This window comes from Anomaloglossus baeobatrachus, chromosome 1 (genome assembly GCF_048569485.1).
Source record: "Anomaloglossus baeobatrachus isolate aAnoBae1 chromosome 1, aAnoBae1.hap1, whole genome shotgun sequence".
NCBI lineage: Eukaryota > Metazoa > Chordata > Amphibia > Anura > Aromobatidae > Anomaloglossus > Anomaloglossus baeobatrachus.
This window is the reverse complement of record NC_134353.1, coordinates 632,910,900-632,929,356: the sequence shown is the minus strand read 5'-3', so window position 1 is coordinate 632,929,356 and position 18,457 is coordinate 632,910,900. Positions and strand designations below refer to the sequence as shown.

The following is an 18,457-nucleotide window of genomic DNA, read 5'->3' as shown; positions in this document are numbered from 1 at the left end:
CTGCGGGGTCACACATAGCGATGTGTGCTGCCGCAGGAACAATGAACAACCTGCGTCCTGCAACAGCAACGATATTTGGGAACTGGACAGCGTGTCAACAATCAACGATAAGGTAAGTAAAATTGCTCGGTAACGGTCGTTTGTGCGTGACACACGCAACGACGTCGCTAACGAGGCCGGATGTGCGTCACGAATTCCGTGACCCCCAACGACATCGCGTTAGTGATGTTGTTGCGTGTAAAGCGGCCTTTACTTCCTAGCAGATAACGCCTATAGAATAGTCAGGTCGCTTCTTTTGAGCACCAAAAACACTTTTTTCAACGTATTTCAGCATGTGACCAAAAAATGTAGTGTGAACAAACCCCTTGGTTGCTAGTACAGTTACAGTTGTTAAAGCCAAAATTAAGTGGGGATAAAAAAGGGACGGATACAAGTTATTTTCTTTATTATATTCAGGAAAATAAATCTTGCAATGATGAAGGAGAAGCTGTATTCAATTAAATTCTTAGTATTTTATATTGACATAAACTCAGGTAATGACTTAGGTAAAATCAGGATGGATGGCTCTTCTATGAATAAACCTGCTAGAATATTCAAGTCAACTTTATGCAGCCACCACCTGACAGGACTGACATCAGACTGTTGACGTTATATTTCATTTGTCAGATCATCTTCCGTTTGTGATATTTTTTATAGGATTGAGCGTCAGGCTGCCAATAATTTGATGTAAAACTTTGTATTATAATTCTTGTCATTGTGTATAGATTTTGAAAGAATAAGAAAACCACCTAAGTAGTATACACATACAAGATGGAAAAACCCAAAAATCTCTATCCTTAAATAGGCCTTCAAAATCTAATTGGCCAGTGACCATGCCCCGATGGGCGTGACCAGAGGGTTGCATTGCTCTATGCTGTTTACTACAGCTAGTGGCAGTCCCAGTGCACTGTGGGATTGATGATGCGTCCTGAGGGGCGGGTCCGGTGCACCATGGGAATCCCGGTGCACTGTGGGATTGATCATGCGTCCTAAGGGGCGGGCCAAGATGGCGGCGCCCACCACTCTCCCATGCTGGATATGTGGCAGCTATCAGCTTCATGTTTTAATCGCATTAAGGATGACAGGTGAGCGATTTATATATACATGATTGGTGAAATGTGTCCTCCGTTTGGAGCAACTAAGATAATTAGATTTTGAAGGCCTATTTAAGGATAGAGATTGGTGATGGCAGGTGGTCCCAGATCTAGACCATCACTACTTGGGTCCGATTTTGATGCAATACTAGCCCTTGGCCTAAACCAAGCATCTCCCCTGATGAATCCCAGCGGAAGAAACGCGTCGGGAGGCTATTGAAGCTATGACAGGGCCAGCTTAAAGAGGGTCAGATTGGTACTGCCCTTGTAAGGGTTGGAGTCTATGGGGTTTTTGAGGGTGTATTGAGTCCACATAGGGAGAGATCACATGCCCGGTTGTGGACAGCTTTCCGACCCTATGAGAATATTGACCTCCTCCAACGACTGACCCGGATCCACAAATGGGTGAGACCAACCCCTTTTTTTCAAGTTACCATTTGTGTAATTGCACACTGATAGGATTTTGTTGATCTGTATGCATAATCATTGGGCACAAAGAACGTTAGTTTGGCCATTCTGAGATTACTTTGAAAAAACCCACAATACACCACTGTTTGGGTTCATGCCTTATTGGTATTATCTCAGTCTCCTGTAATAATATTTGTGAAACACTTAAGTTGTTTTTTACAATGAAATAACAATTCTAATGTAATGCAGTTTTATATAACTATGAGAGGGTACTCTTGTATGATACTAACAATGTACCATCATGCAGCATTATTATAAGTCTGGGAGAGTACTAATATTTTTTGTTCCCACTGGAGCATATTGGTTCAACTAGCAGATTAACGGATATAGGTTTCTTTGGCCTAGCAATCAGATCATATTGATAAATTACGAGTATCTGTAAACCTTTGAATATTTGAACCTATGAAGCTTGTCCGAAGTATACTTATCCATTATTGACAAGAATCACTCCTAATCGGTGTGCTAGCTCCTGCTTTAGTTCATTGTGATTTGGTCCAGACGGACTTGAGTTGGGTTTTTTTGTTTGCACAAATTTTATACTTGCATCACTGAGCAACATTTTAACTAATACTTTATTAAAGGTTATGTATTAAATTCCTCTTTTCAACTTTGCTGATAATTAATCTTGATCCAGAGGTACCATTGGTGGCAATCAATTACCCCCACTACTTTTGCTGATAGTCCTAGATAATTAGTTATGCAAATTCTTGTCATGTAACTGAATTGTTACTGTTTTGCTCCTAAAATCAAATTTGTACTTTTGTTAGTATTTTGTAAATCCACCTTTGGCTTTCAACACTGTCTGAATGCTTTTAGGCATGCTCTCAATCAGATTCAAGCATGTCTTGACTAAAATCTGAACCCTGGTCTCTTCTACACTAGCCCAATATTGAAGCATACTGGTCGACTCACTTGGGTATGTACACAGCTTTTTCTTTAAAGGTACCGTCACACTAAGCGACGCTCCAGCGATCCCACCAGCAACCTGACCTGGCAGGGATCGCTGGAGCGTCGCTACACGGGTTGCTGGTGAGCTGTCAAACAGGCAGATCTCACCAGCAACCAGTGACCAGCCCCCAGCCAGCAGCGACCGTGGAAGCGATGCTGCGCTTGGTAACTAAGGTAAATATCGGGTAACCAACCCGATATTTATCTTGGTTACCAGCGCACACCGCTTAGCGCTGGCTCCCTGCACTCCTAGCCAGAGTACACATCGGGTTAATTACCTGATGTGTACTGTGGCTATGTGTGCCGGCACTGACAGCGTGAGAGCGGCGGACGCTGGTAACGAAGGTAAATATCGGGTAACCAAGGAAAGGGCTTCTTGGTTACCTGATATTTACATTGGTTACCAGCGTCCGCAGAAGCCGGCTCACTGCACATTCAGTTGTTGCTCTGTCGCTGTCACACACAGCGATGTGTGCTTCACAGTGGGAGAGCAACAACTAAAAAATGGTCCAGGACATTCAGCAACAACCAACGACCTCACAGCAGGGGCCAGGTTGTTGCTGGATGTCATACACAGCAACACTGCTAGCAACATCGCTGCTATGTCACAAAAGTCGTGCCTCAGCAGCGATATTGCTAGCGATGTTGCTTAGTGAGACGTAGCCTTAACTCTACCCACAAGTGTTCAATTGGGTTGAGGTTTGGGGACCAATTCAGCACCTCTACTTCATTGTCATTGAATTATTTCTTTGTCAATCTCGACCTATCCTTTGAATCATTGTCCTGCTGGAACATTTATTCACTAACAATTCACTTTGTTTGGTGAAGAATCTGTGTGAGGTCACATCCATGTGACCAGAAGGGGCGGGGCCTCAGCCACCAAAGCTGGAAACCAGGTCACATGGGTATGAGCTCACACAGGTCCTTCAATAAAGTGTACCGTTTATATAATACTTATGCTAACTCTAACAGAAGGAGGGGATAACTATGAATATATGATCTGCTCCTTTGTTGCTGTCACTCAACAAGCAGCTAATTTTATAAACTTTACTTTTTTGAATTTCAAAACCTATACAGTGCTGGCCAAAAGTATTGGCACCCCTGCAATTCTGTCACATAATACTCAGTTTCTTCCTGAAAATGATTGCAATCACAAATTCATTGGTATTATTATCTTCATTTAATTTGTCTTCAATGAAAAAAAATAAACAAAATTGTCATAAAGCCAAATTGGATATAATTCCACACCAAATATAAAAAAGGGGGTAGACAAAAATATTGGCACAGTTTGAAAAATCATGTGATGCTTCTCTAATTTGTGTAATTAACAGCACCTGTAACTTACCTGTGGCACCTAACAGGTGTTGGCAATAACTAAGTCACACTTGCAGTCAGTTGACATGGATTAAAGTTGACTCAACCTCTGTCCTGTGTCCTTGTGTGTACCACATTGAGCATGGAGAAAAGAAAGAAGAACAAAGAACTGTCTGAGGACTTGAGAATCCAAATTATGAGGAAGCATGAGCAATCTCAAGGCTACAAGTCCATCCCCAAAGACCTGAAAGTTCCTGTGTCTACGGTGCGCAGTGTCATCAAGAAGTTTAAAGCCCATGGCACTGTGGCTAACCTCCCTAGATGTGGAAGGAAAAGAAAAATTGACGAGAGATTTCAACGCAAGATTGTGCGGATGGTGGATAAAGAACCTCGACTAACATCCAAACAAGTTCAAGCTGCCCTGCAGTCCGAGGGTACAGCAGTGTCAACCCGTACTATCCGTCAGCGTCTGAATGAAAAGGGACTGTATAGTTGGATACCCAAGAAGACCCCACTTTTTACCCCGAGACATAAAAAAGCCAGGCTGGAGTTTGCCAAAACTTACCTGAGAAAGCCTAAAACGTTTTGGAAGAATGTTCTCTGGTCAGATGAGACAAAAGTAGAGCTTTTTGGGAAAAGCTATCAACATAGAGTTTACAGGAAAAAAAAGAGGCATACAAAGAAAAGAACACTGTCTTTCCTGTCAAACATGGCGGAGGTTCCCTGATATTTTGGGGTTGCTTTGCTGCCTCTGGCACTGGACTGCTTGACCGTGTGTATGGCATTATGAAGTCTGAAGACTACCAACAAATTTTGCAGCATAATGTAGGTCCCAGTGTGAGAAAGCTGGGTCTCCCTCAGAGGTCATGGGTCTTCCAGCAGGACAATGACCCAAAACACACTTCAAAAAGCACTAGAAAATGGTTTGAGAGAAAGCACTGGAGACTACTGAAGTGGCCAGCAATGAGTCCAGACCTGAATCCCATAGAACACGTGTGGAGAGATCTCAAAATAGCAGTTTGGAGAAGGCACCCTTTAAATCTCAGGGACCTGGAGCAGTTTGCCAAAGAAGAATGGTCTAAAATTCCAGGAGAACATTGTAAGAAACTCATTGATGGTTACCGGAAGCGGTTGTTCGCAGTTATTTTGGCTAAAGGTTGTGCAACCAAGTATTAGGCTAAGGCAGGCTTTACACGTTGCGACATCGCTACCGATATATCGTCGGGGTCACGTCGTTAGTGACGCACATCCGGCGCTGGTAGCGACATCGCAATGTGTAAATCCTAGGTGCGACGATGAACGAGCGCAAAAGCGTAAAAAACGCTGATCTGTGTTACGTCCTTCATTTCCATAATGTCGTTACTGCTGCAGATACGATGTTGTTTGTCGTTCTTGCAGCACCACACATCGCTGTGTGTGAAACCGCAGGAACGATAAACATCTCCTTACCTGCATCCACCAGCAATGCGGAAGTAAGGAGGTGGGCGGGATGTTATGTCCTGCTCATCTCCACCCCTCCACTTCTATTGGCCGGCTGCTTAGTGATGTCGCGGTGATGTCGCTGTGACTCCGAACGCACCTCCCCCTTGAGGGAGGGGTTGTTTGGCGGTCACAGCGACGTCGCTGACTAGGTATGTGCGTGTGAAGCTGCCATAGCGATAATGTTCGCTACGGCAGCAAGCACTAGATATCGCATGTACGACGGGGGCAGGTGCTATCGCGCTCGACATCGCTAGCAATTGCTAGCGATGTCGCAGCGTGTAAAGTACCCCTTAGGGTGCCAATACTTTTGTCTGGCCCATTTTTGGAGTTTTGTGTGAAATGATCAATGATGATGATTTGATTTTTGTTTCATTCTCTTTTGTGTTTTTTCATTGCAAGCAAAATAAATGAAGTTAATAATACCAAAGAATTTGTGATTGCAATCATTTTCAAGAAGAAACTGAGTATTATCTGACAGAATTGCAGGGGTGCCAATACTTTTGGCCAGCACTGTACATCCGAGCTGACCCCTACAGGTATGTAGAGAATCAGCCTGATAGTGCCAGTATAGCACTGGCTTTAGCTTATATACGAAAATCCTGGTGATTGGTTCCCATTAACAGTTCCTTAAATTTCTCAATCCGTTAGCCCTTTTTCCCCTTGTTTTTTTTTCTGATCAGACTGAATGAAGACCACTGCCACATCATGGCGAACCTCTGAGTGGGTCCCTAATCTACGCCATGGAGGCTCTGCCTTGCAGCATGGGTGTTGTGAGGCACCAGGTACCCTGCCCTGCTGGTGCATTGTCACTGCCTCAGTGGTTGGCGAACAGCGCTGCACTTTAAGGCTTGGATTAGGGACCCACTCAGAGGTTCGCTATGACGTGGCAGTGGGCTTCACACAGTTTGATTAGAATGTACAACTAAGAACCTCGTTCTAGTATTTAATTTTTGCCTAGCGGCTCTAGATCAATGTATAATTTTGGGATGTGCGATCCACGTCTTTTTCTTCCAAGTGAGTAATTTTATGTATGGGTTAGCCTAGATTATTACAACAAGAAGTAAATGGCACTTCCTCTGTGCTGATGGTAATAGATGTAGGGGTGCGCTTCAGGTTCCAAGGCCTTTTGTCAATAGATGAATACAAGGCACTCCCAAGATTGGCTGCAACGTGTGATTTATTTCATGTGCATAACAACAACAGAACGTTTTCGGTCCGTAGACCTTCCTCAGTAAGCACATTCGTGAGGAGGAGTTCAGCGTGGGTGATTAGCGCGGTGTCCACCGCCGCATGGAGGCAGCCTAGATTATTGTCTTTAAAAATAAAGGTAGTCTCATGCTCAAACCTGTAATGGATGTTGAGATATGGAGCACAATAGTCCAAAATATTGTTAACCTTTTGCTCATCAGTGTATCCAGCACAAGCAATTCTGGGACCTTCTACAAAGCCATGAGAGTTGGAGGAAGAGCGCACCAGTGGTTGTGGACAGCACTGCAGCTAATCACTGTTGGCATAGTTTCTCTCACATCTTGTATCACCTGTAGAATTTTCCTGTTGGTGCTACTTTAATAAACTCCTCTGGTCATACTGCCCACCACCTCAAACCTGGGAACTAGCTTCCTTGTGTAACAAGCTCAGTCAGGTTAGTGATGGGAAGTCTGTCTCTTTTTGGTGATCCAGTTCCCATGGCTCCGCTGACCAAAAAGAGCCAACTCTTGTAGATTGTTCATGGCTCCCTAATAAATATGTGTTCATCTATGGTGAACACATATTTAAGCTTGTGTTAATGCAGCGAAAACCACACCCACCCATGGTTAAACACCGCCCACCCACAATGGCTCAATTAATTTGCTGAGTGGGTGGGTTTTGTTCAGGTGGGCGGGGTTTCGTCCACCAAACACCCAAATTTTACGCCCAGTGAGAGCTGTTAAGAGAATTTAGTGGCTCTCTCTGGGGATCCGGCTCCTGTCAGTCACAGCAGGGAGCCAGATCTTTGTGTGGGATCATTTGCGACCGACACATCACTAGTCGGGATGGAGGGGGGATGACTACAGCCACGTAGAGGCTCCTGCGAGGTGTAACTAGCTGCAAAATTACCATTTTAGCCCCCTCTTCAGGTATTCTGCAGAAAATGTAACTGTGTGGGAGAAATACTGCATGTAATTTGTGCATATTCCTATGTGCAGCTTCGTGATAAGCGAGCACTACCATGTTAGGTTGCTCAATACTCGAAAGGAGCAGGTCAGATGCTCGGATGGGCTCAACTTGTGTACCAATTATAATGGAAGTCAAAGGGAAACTAGAGCATTTTTATGAAAGATCTTCTGCAAAAATGCTTGAGTTTCCCATTGACTTCCACTCTACTCGGTACTCGAGTTGAGCCTATCGAAGTTTTGAGTACCGAGCACTCGAACATGGTAGTCCTCGCTCATCACTAGTGCAGATGTGTGTTATATGTATATTGTGTTTTATACCTACAACTATGTGTATATGTATGGCTGTGCTGTACTTCTTTTATTGCCAAGTAAACTGAGGTATAAAAGGTATATTTGATATCATGCACAGACAAATTCTGCTGTAAGCCGCACATCACAAGGCAGGAACGGTAGACATGAAATTAATTAGAATGGGACATGTGCACGATAACTGCCTTGTATCAGACGCTTGCTTTTGTACTACGCAACGTCTCTCTGTGCCTGATTTCAGATGCTGTATAAACAATTTTAAGGCCTATGTATATCAACAGAACGATAATCTGCTGATATATCCCCAAAAATAATTATTAATTGGTGCAAATGAAATATAATGATCAGGTTTTTATTACTGATCCAGATTAATTGCACCTCCTTAAAAGTTATGGGTAAACGTTGCTCATGTTCACATTTGTATTCACACAAGATGTTAAAATTGGGGTATCATCTGTAATATATAACTGGACATCTCTTTCATTTAATAGGACGGTAGTTTGTGCCTGCATACAGGCACGAAGTCTTAGGGGTACTTTACACGCTGTGACATCGCTGCCAATATATCGTCAGGGTCACGTCGTTAGTGACGCACATCCGGCGCCGGTAGCGACATCGCAGCGTGTAATACAAATGAGCGACGATCAACGAGCGCAAAAACGTGCTTGTTGCTCGTTGACACGTCGTTCATTTCCATAATATCAGTGCTGCTGCAGGTACGATGTTGTTTGTCGTTCCTGTGGCAGCACACATCGCTATGTGTGACGCCGCTGGAACGACAAACATCTAGTTACCTCCGTCCACCGGAAAAGGAGGAAGGAAGGAGGTGGGCGGCATGTTCCGGCCGCTCATCTCCTCCCCTCCTTTTCTATTGGGCGGCGGTTCAGTGACGCTGCTGTGACGTCTCTGTGACGCTGAACAAACTGCCCCCTTAGAAAGGAGGCGGTTCGCCGGCTAGAGCGACGTTGCAGAGCAGGTATGTGCGTGTGATGCTCCCGTAGCGATAATGTTCGCTACGACAGTGATCACCACATATTGGCTGTGCGATGGGGGCGGGTGCAATCGCGCTCGACATCGCTAGCAAATGCTAGCGATGTCGCAGCATGTAAAGTACCCCTTACACACCTACATTCAGGTATTCTGATTGTCTGTTCCATTATTGTAAGAATAGACAAATTGAATTTATGTCTAACCGAGTTTAAAAAATGCGAACAGAAGCTGAGAGGCCCCATGGATTAATATGATGGCCGTCTGAGTTCCATTAAGTGTCAGTTTTTAGAATGGAAAAAAAATGTTCTGTTCTTTGACGGAGCCAAGATGGACCTCATAATAGTAAATGCATGAGTTACGCAACATTCGATATTGTTCTATTTTTAGGAAAGACAAACAGAATTAGACTAAACTGAATGCTTGATTGCAGGTGTGAACACAGTTTTAAAGGCTCTATGGTGGGGAAAATAAGTATTTGATACACTGCCCATTTTGCAAGTTTTCCCACCTACAAAGAATGGAGAGGTCTGTAATTTTTATCCTCGGTACACTTCAACTGAGAGAGGCAGAATCTCTCCCAAAAATCCAGAAAATCACATTGCATGATTTTTAAATAATCAATTTGCATTTTATTGCATGAAACAAGTATTTGATCATCTACCAACCAGCAATAATTATGGCTCTTACAGAACTGTTATTTTTTCTTTAAAAAGCCCTCCTACTCTGCATTCATTACCTGTATTAACTGCACCTGTTTGAACATGTTTACTGTATAAAAGACACCTGTCCACACACTCAATCAATTACGCTCCAACCTTTCCACCATGGCCAATATCAAAGAGCTGTCTAAGGACACCAGGGACAAAATTGTAAACCTGCACAAGGCTCGGATGAGCTACAGGACAATAGGCAAGCAGCTTGGTGAGAAGGCAACAACTGTTGGCGCAATTATTAGAACAGGGAAGAAACACAAGATGACTGTCAAGATGACGATTCTAAGAAAGGTCAGGAATCAGCCCAAAACTATACGGGAGGACCTGGTCAATGTCCTGAAGAGAGCTGGGACCACAGACTCAAAAATTACTGTTAGTAGCACACTATGCCATCATGGATTAAAATTCTGCTGGGTAAGCAAGGTCCCCCTACTCATGTCAGCACATGTCCAGGCATTGTGTATCACAGCTGGTGTAGTAATAAGGTCAAATGCAAGAGCAAAAGGCACACAAGGGGGGTATCGGTAGATATAGATTGGAAAAATGTATGGAGGGTAAGGGAGTAGTGGAGAGTGTGTTGCATGTGCCCTGTATGTATATTTTATAGTTTAGCATCTGTAAATGGTTACATAGCCAATGTATGGGTTGGATGTTCACAGCATGGTCTTTTATTAAAGGGGCTGTCTCCTTTTAAAAAAACTGCCCCGAGTATTACCTGTAAAAAAACAAACTGAGCTTGGCTCCCTTGATACAGTGCTGTTCCAGTCCCTAATATTTGTCAGTATCGGTGACATCACATCAACAGCACCGCAGCCAATCATTAATCTCAGCCAATGTAGATTGCAGAAGCTGAGCTCAGTGATTGGCTGCAGTTATGTTGACATGATGTCACCAGTTAAGTCAATCATTAAAGACTGGGACAGCAGTGGAGAGACAACGATGGACCAGGGCAGTATAAGTACTCTCTCCCTCCTCTCTGCAGCTGTGATCCGATCGCAAGATCGGATCATAGTCGCATGACACCTGACTCACGCTCGCAACAGAGCCTGACTGAGAGTTATCAGCATATTGCACCCAATGCTCTTGCATATCAGAAGCCATACGCAAGTGGAACCAAGGCCTTACTGGTGGGCTCTAGACATTGCATTCCTGCAGTTGGAAGAATCCACTGTAAAAATCATAAATAGACACTGACAAGCCGTGGATAAGACAGAATTTCATATACATGGCTGTTCTGTAGTCTGCTAGGGATGTACAAATACTCAGCACTAATGTATGTTATGGACGTGTCCGTTACATGGACAACTGTCACTACTTTTTCTACCTGTAGATAACGTCCAGAAAAGATACAAGGCAAAAGAGCTTCAAAAAGTAAAAGGCAGGCTGACCAAATTACTCATGGGGAAACAATAATAAATGATGAAGAATAATGAGGCAGCTGTAATAGGCCTCACAAAAAAAGAAACAACAGTGGAAAAGAACCAAGGACATGATGAACGAGAAAGCCAAGGACTGAGGGGAATGCAAGATGAACGCAGGTATCCTGATAGACATATAAATGTATATTGTTTTTATATATAATGTGCATATGCCTATGTGCAGATTAGTGATGAACATTATCGCTACGGGAGCGTCACACGCACTACCATGTTAGGATGCTCAATATTCAAAAGGAGCAGGTCAGATGTTCGGATGAGCTCAACTCGTGTACCAACTAGAATGGAAGTCAAAGCGAAACTAGAGCATTTTTCTGAAAGATCTTCGGCAAAAATGCTTGAGTTTCCCATTCCCATTTTTGTGTTATTTATTTTTGGTAAGTGGGTCTTGTGCCACCATGTTCTTGCACAGGAGGCTTCTTCTGTCCGGCAATGACATATATAAGATCTCTCCGAGAGGAAAGAATACTTGAGGACAGTAAATAGAAGAAGAAAGTCCATGAAACCATAGAGACATACAAGGAATAAGCAGCAGGCAAAGATAGAGACAGCACGAGGATATTCCGAGAGACAGCCGAAGAGGGAGGGTGAAGAAGGATGGAAAAATCAATACAATTACTTTCTAACGGTGTGTTAAGAGAGTGAGGTGTCGACATACTGTCTGTGAGCGAAAATATGAGCTCCCTATACATACTGGCAGGGTCTAGCAGATCCGTCTTTTCCCTGCTGGAATACAGTCTTGCCGTGTTTCTTATGAAGCACAGCATATGCTCATCATCACGTATACAATGATATATATGCAGTGTGACAGTATGTTTCAGTCAGAAGATATGGCGTGTTATCAGTGGAGTCCAGCATGCTAATGTGTCTGTATGGTATCAAAGGAGCACTTGGTCCATTAACATAGCATGTAAATGGATAAAGATAAAAAAAAATGACTTCACCCCCCACGAATAAGCCATTAACCCTCGAGTGACCACAAACATAAAATATGGTAAACATACCCCTTATGGTTGTTACCCTTGCTAATGAGCAGCTCCCTGCTGGGATGAAAAGAGAATTGATTAACCCTTTCCTTTCCTGGCAAAAAAACCCCTTGCTCAAGTTTAAATGGTCTCTATTGGAAGAGTAAGATATTAATTCAGGGGATAAAAAAAAAAGAAAATAAATCCTAATGACTCTTAATTGTCATGGGGATGGGGGGGGGAATAAAATAAAAATAAAACAAGAAGTTTCTGTAAAGTGGTCCTCAGTGAATGCAACACATTAACTGGTAATCTATCTTTACTGTAGGCATTTCTAAGCATGGAAATATGTAGAGGAGAGTCAATGATATAAAGATGGAGGCATGCGCTGACAACCAGGTATGTTTGGAAAATGGAAAACAGAGAAAGGTGAATTAGTATCTGGATGTTATAGAGATATAAACATGGACCCGTAAAAAAACGAGAGAGAACAGAAGAAAAAGCCGGAGAAAGGGGAAGACAAAAGCAGAGTGACAAAATATGCCCAAGATGGTTGGGGGCGGAGAGAAATGCAGAAGACAGCAGAGAGACAAAGAAAGCGGAGGAAAGATGAGAGACGAATAAAGAAGCTGCAAACAGCTTTATGACGCACAAATATCATTACTGTGCGAGGAGCTGATAGATGTACCTGCTCAGTATGTAAGGCGCCTAGACAATGCACTGTATACATTACACACTGCATTACAAACGTGGGGGCTTGGAAGTCAGTAAACCAGCTCTGTTCAAGAAAGCATAATGCTTCATACAGCCGGATCATGGGATTTCTATCACACTGATTGTGTAGCACACATACTGCCACTGAGACGTTGTAGTACCTGGGCCTGTGTTGGCTAAATCATGAAATGGTTGACCACAATTCATGGCATTCATAGCGTTCAGGAGATCGAGCATTAAAAAAAAATCTTTACTGGTGATATAAAATGTAGCCTCAATTGTGCTGATCAAAATGGTAAATCCCCTCTCAATATTACAGGCACCTACAATTTAGATACTGGTCTGAGCGGTATGTTTATATACGGAGATATTCACAATAATAACCTTCTCTTATATACTACTGTTATAGAAAGCACAGACCCTGGCGGTCAGATGAATTTAAACATTTATCTGTCAAAAATATGCTTTTAGAATCTGAAGGCGCCTCCAAGTTGTATGGAACTACCTACCAGATCCAGATACTTAAATGCTAAATTCACAAGGAGTTAGAAAGAAATACCTTTTTTAGGATACAGGATGCCACTGACAGAAATATAATTCCAGTGTGCTCCATTGCATGGTCTACTGGGAAGGTATTCTCACGTAGAATCTGCTCCCAGCAAAAACTAATCTACTAAACCTATCTAAATAGGCATGGCATATATCTTTAAGGCGCTATGCACTACTAGGACAACCCCTTCTCATTCCCTATGTTTGCCTCCTTAAAATAAAAAAAGCTTATAGTTACCTTCCATGCCTGCCGGTGCTGTTTCAGCGGTGCAGGCACTTGCGTTCCTGGGGCTCACATGAGGTTGTGACATCACACGAGCCCTGCGCCCAATCACCACTGGCTTCTCACTTCCCTCTTTCGGACATATAAGTCACAGGAAGTGAGCAGTAGCCGCAAAGCTCTCACTTCCTGGTGATCACTTATATATCCAAAGAGGAGAGAGAAGCAGGCGGTGATTGGGTGCAGGGCTCATGCGATGTTACAACTTCACATGAGCCCCATGAATACGAGGACCAACACTGCTGAAACTACCCTGTCACCAGAGGTGAGTATAAGCTTTTTTATGTTACTGAGGGCAAACATAGGAAATGAGAAGGAGTTGACCAAATAGTAGTCAACCCCTTTAAGTGCATGAAAATACTTACTGATTGCTGTCTTCTCCAGTTTCCAGCGCCGCTCCACTCTTCTTCTGGATCAGATGACTGGTTGTATCGCACAGCAGTTTCTGTGTGAAGTGGAAATAACTTGCACAATATAAGTCTATGGAGCCTTGTTCTGAGGAACCATAAGCTTACATTGGTGCAAATATCACCAGCCCACACAACGGTGTCTGTATGAGCCAACAAAGAATAGGAGTGATCACATGAGACATATAAGGATCACAGTGAAGCTGGAAACTAGGGAAGATGACAATCGGTATTTTAGATCCACATACAGTACACTACATTTAGAAAGATGGTGGGAGTGCTTCTTTAAGAGGGGGCTAATCATGTAAGATGGTGCCACACCAAGTGCCAAAATGGAATAGAAGATAGTTCTGTGGTCAGTAATGTTTTTTTTTCTGTGTAGTAGCATGTGTTACACGACAACGGAAAAAGTAACCTGGCCTTAAGTCATTTCTACTCCTAAAACTTCTTCCATCCTTATCTGTAAACCTTTCTTTGCAGTCTAACCATCAAAGCTTCTTATTTCTCTAATGGGAGCAGAGACTCCTTCCTGTATTTCTCTGTAGAGCAAAGACCCTCAGTGTTTGATGAATAAATCCAATAGAATAACATAGGAAGTAGATGTTCACCGAAAACCTCTTTGATGAATTAACTTCTGGTTCATTTGAAGCCCTTTGTATTTTAGATTTCTACTCTCTTGCGCCACCTCTTTTCTTTTCTGTATTCCTGCTCTTAGCTTTGTAGATCTCTTAGTATATTTACACTTGATTGCAAGAAGAAGAAAAAAAAGAATCAGAAATGATGGGTAAACCTTCACTGTTCTTTCTAATATAGCTTTTGTTTAGGTTTTTATAGGTTTGGGCAAATTGAGAACATATAAACCACTTTTGAAATTATAGAAATCACACAATTGATAGACATGTTAATGATATCCAAAGGATGAAAAAAGGGAAACACACCTTTACATGTTATTAATAAGGATATTAATGGTTGTCTTGAAATGTTCTGCCATGCTGAATGCTCTTGTGCAGACAAATCATCAAGATCCACTGCTTTCAGCTCCCTGTGCAAATGCCGACCAATGACATTCCAAATAAGCTCAATAAGAAACAAGTCCGGAGATGCTGTAGACCATGATAGCACATGTAGGTCACTCAAGGTGTTCAAAGTAGTGTAGAAAAACAACTACTGGGATACTTGTAGAAATGACCGTACCACTGGTTCCTCAATTGATCCATTTGGTACTATAAGTGAAATTGGACATCACATACCAAGCATAAAGTATCAGTGTCCACATAAACCATCAGGTTTTTGCACAAAATGAGTGACAAGCCAGACATCCAGCTACAGATGCTTCATTGACCTCACAGCACCACTCGCTAAAGCTATCATAGTGCAGAGCAAAACGGCAAAGGAGGTTGGTACGGTGGTCCATCCTCTATAACAATGAGTTTTGCATCTAACTGTTGCCGGAGATTGGTCTAGAGACTACTTGGGCAATGGCAAAAGGAATCATCATGGTTTAACTACCAGAATTTTTGTGTTGTTGCATAATGTTAGCTGGACCCCTCTAGTGTTTTTTCCATGTACACAAACAGCTCGGTAGTACAATGATTTGGTTGTGGAAGCAGTGGCATGGCAATTTCGCCAAACTGTCCAAGGAGCTATTTTTCAACACAACAGGCTGAACATTGCTTGTGTTACTGTGATCAGCCTGTGTGACCTAAATGTGCTACCATGGCCTGCAGTGTCCTCGCAATTGTCTCCCATCCAGCACATCTGGGACGTCATTGGATGGAAATTGCAATGGAAGCTGACAGCAGTGGATCTTGATGATTTGTGTGCCCAAGTGACAAAACTTTCCTTAGACAACCAGTAATAAACTCATTGATAACACACGGTACGTAAAAGCATGTATTTCTGCGCATAGCTGTCATGTACTCAATATTGAATAAATTGAGAAGTTATGTAAATGATGAAAAAAATGTAAAGATTTTAAAATGATTAACATTATTGATCCTGTGATTTCCATAATTTCACCACATTTTTCTTCTTGGTGTTGCAAATTCAATGCCAAGGAGAGAAAAATAAAGTGCAATAAATCTGTTTGACTAGTTGTATGGTGTTGTGGAATATTAATATTAGGTGAATAAAGTATCAGCAATATCCATTAGTGATTTGTGGGCATATACACCTCGGTCTTTTACATATATGACCATTGCCAAGTGATAGACAAAGCCAATAGACAGTAACAAAGGAAGAACTGTGCTGTTATTTTCATGTATTTTCTACATTGTTTGTAGAAATTTGATCCATTACAAATACAAAATATTCATTGAAATTACTGTATAATCTATTTACAAAATGATTAGAAACAATTTAAAACCTTCTCCTGCCCCCTAAACCGTAAATGATAAAAAAAACACGTTCCGACATTTCTACCTGTCAACAATATTACTATATATATATATATATATATATATACACAGTATATATATATTTACTATATATATATATATATATATATATATATATATATATATATATTACAGAGTAATGTTTAACAAAGAAGCGTCTAATATTTCTATGTATGCATTTCACTTTATTCACAGCCCATTCTTTATGCCCTCGTTCCTGATCCCTCACTTGACCCACCTTCCCGGAGTTCTCATCTACCGCTCCACAGTTATAATTTAGTACCGTGCCTACACATTGGCATGATTGTTAAATGGCTACAATCAATTTGGAAGCAGTCATTGTTTAACTGCAGTAAAGTTGACCATAAATTTTGTGACATTTTGCTTGGGCCAATAATCCTGCACAGTGAGCTATATCTACCTTCTAAAGATCCAAGACCTTCCAACATTGCAATTGTTTAATTATTCCTTGTTAATTTTCAAATGGAACAAAAATAACCATAATTGTGCTACTGCTTCTTTGATGATTTGATATTCCGAGATGTCTATATATAATAGTGGGACGTAATAAAACATAATGTAGTGTTTCCCCGAAAATAAGACCTACCCCAAAAATAAGCCCTAGCAAAAATTTTCAGCCTTTTCGGGGTAAGGCTTAAATATAACCCCTACCCCGAAAATAAGCCTTAGTTGCGGTTCAATAATGAAGTGTCCATACAGCGAAAAAAGTTACAGGACACTTCATTTATAGAAAGCACACACACCCCCAAAAGAAAGAAGGCAAAAGACCCCACAATCATACTCACCTCACCAGACGCCGAACAGGAGGACCTGCAGTGGAACGCACACCCACCCACACACATAAGATTGCACACCCACACACATCAGATTGCACACCCACACGCATCAGATCGCACACCCACACACATCAGATTGCACACCGACACATCAGATCGCACACTCAGACACATTAGATCGCACGAACACACTCACCACATCTGGCGGTACAGATTGCTTCCGGCTGGCAGAGAATCCTGGGACGCAGTGCATTGGAGCAGCAATGGAATGCATAGAGGACCCAGTGGTGGAATGCATCGATGTGTTCAACCACAGGTCCTTTATGCGTTCCACAGCACTGTGTCCCAGGATTCTCTGCTTGGTATCGACAGATGTGGTGAGTGTGTGGGCGATCTGAAGTGTGTGGGTGTTGGTCAGAAGCAGGGGAGGACCGCTTGGAGCATACCTGCTGGGAGCACCCTCTAAAGATCACAGGAGGATCTGGGAGCGATGGAGATGCCCGGGGACTGGTATGTATTATTCTCCTGGGGGAAAATCTGTATTTTTTTATGGGTAAACTTTCTCCCAACCGTATTTCCCCGAGAATAAGCCATACTCCGAAAATGAGCCCCAACGCATTTTTCAGGGCAAAAAAAAAAATATGACAGCTTCTTATTTTTTGGGAAACATGGTACATTTCTACAAGGGATAGCAGATTTTATCTTCTTCCCATATTTGCGTGGGTTTCCTCCGGGTTCTCCGGTTTACTCCCACACTCCAAAGACATACTGATAGGGAATTTAGATTGTGAGTCCCAATGGGGACTGTAATGATAATATATGTAAAGTGCTATGGAATTAATGGCGCTATATAAGTGAATATTATTATTATAAGGGCACAACACAAAGTTCAAATAAAAGATGTTCCACAATGGTCATCACCCATCAAATGTTTGATTTCCATAAAAAAAAGCAAAATTATCAATAAAAACAGCAAACTCACTCCAGAATTTCATTGAGGATCTCTGAATGATCCAATGTTGTCCTAAATGACTGATGATGATACATATAATCCACCTGTGTGTAATCAAGTCCCGTATAAATGCACCTGCTCTGTGATAGTCTCAGTGTTCTGTTTAAAGCACAGAAAGCATCATGATGACCAAGGAACACAACAGGCAGGTCCGTGATACTGTGGTGGAGAAGTTTAAAGCCGGATTTGGTTACAAAAAGATTTCCAAAACTTTAAACATCCCAAGGAGCACTGTGCAAGCGATCATATTGAAATGGAAGGAGTATCATACCACTGCAAATCTACCAAGACTCGGCCGTCCATCCAAACTTTCATCTCAAACAAGGAGAAGACTGATCAGAGATGCAGCCAAGAGGCCCATGATCACTCTGGATGAACTGCAGAGATC

The 18,457-nt window shown here is 42.2% G+C and overlaps 1 protein-coding gene across 2 annotated transcripts in view; it reads right to left on the bottom strand.

The window, feature by feature from the left end:
- Positions 1-18,457, bottom strand: part of ZFHX2 (zinc finger homeobox 2) — a 124,431-nt gene that overhangs the window by 92,388 nt on the left and 13,586 nt on the right. The window contains exon 1 of one of the 2 annotated variants that reach the window (XM_075319235.1): positions 3,895-3,957. The exons of the other annotated variant lie outside the window; for it this stretch is intronic. The gene's annotated coding sequence lies outside the window, so the exon portion shown is untranslated. Of the gene's footprint in view, positions 1-3,894; positions 3,958-18,457 lie in introns of those variants that run through there. 2 annotated transcript variants of the gene reach the window in all.